Here is a 421-nt window from a genome sequence, read left to right on the forward strand (position 1 = left end):
GGGAGGTGATTGATGTGGTTAGGGTTTTTTGTTTCTTTGATTTTCCGAAAGTGACTTGTCAGAGTTTGAAGCTTATGGATCATTGTCAATTGTAATTCTTGGGTTATTTATTATTTATTCATTCAACTCGGTGTTATATGTTCAGGAACTGGTTCGGCAGTTTTTTTTTTACGCCTTGGTTATTGTTCTGGCACCGGATCTCATCACATTGTGGCTATTCGTCCGGCATGCATGCTTTGCGCACGAACACACTCTCGCGCTTGCGCATTCATCAAAACAAACATTGGCGCCATATTTTGTCTTAGTCACCCCTGATGGGGGATGACAATGGATTCCACACGGGGACCTCTCAAAACAAACAAATTTGCCAAATAATGACAAGCTGGCGACTTTCACTAGCCAATGAAAGACCACACCAAAT

At 42.0% G+C, this 421-nt stretch overlaps 1 protein-coding gene across 1 annotated transcript in view; it reads left to right on the forward strand.

The window, feature by feature from the left end:
• LOC119594608 (puromycin-sensitive aminopeptidase-like) overlaps positions 1–421 on the forward strand; it is a gene marked incomplete in the record, with an annotated part of 34,909 nt that overhangs the window by 554 nt on the left and 33,934 nt on the right.

Source organism: Penaeus monodon, chromosome 34 (assembly GCF_015228065.2).
Source record: "Penaeus monodon isolate SGIC_2016 chromosome 34, NSTDA_Pmon_1, whole genome shotgun sequence".
Taxonomy (NCBI): Eukaryota; Metazoa; Arthropoda; class Malacostraca; order Decapoda; family Penaeidae; genus Penaeus; species Penaeus monodon.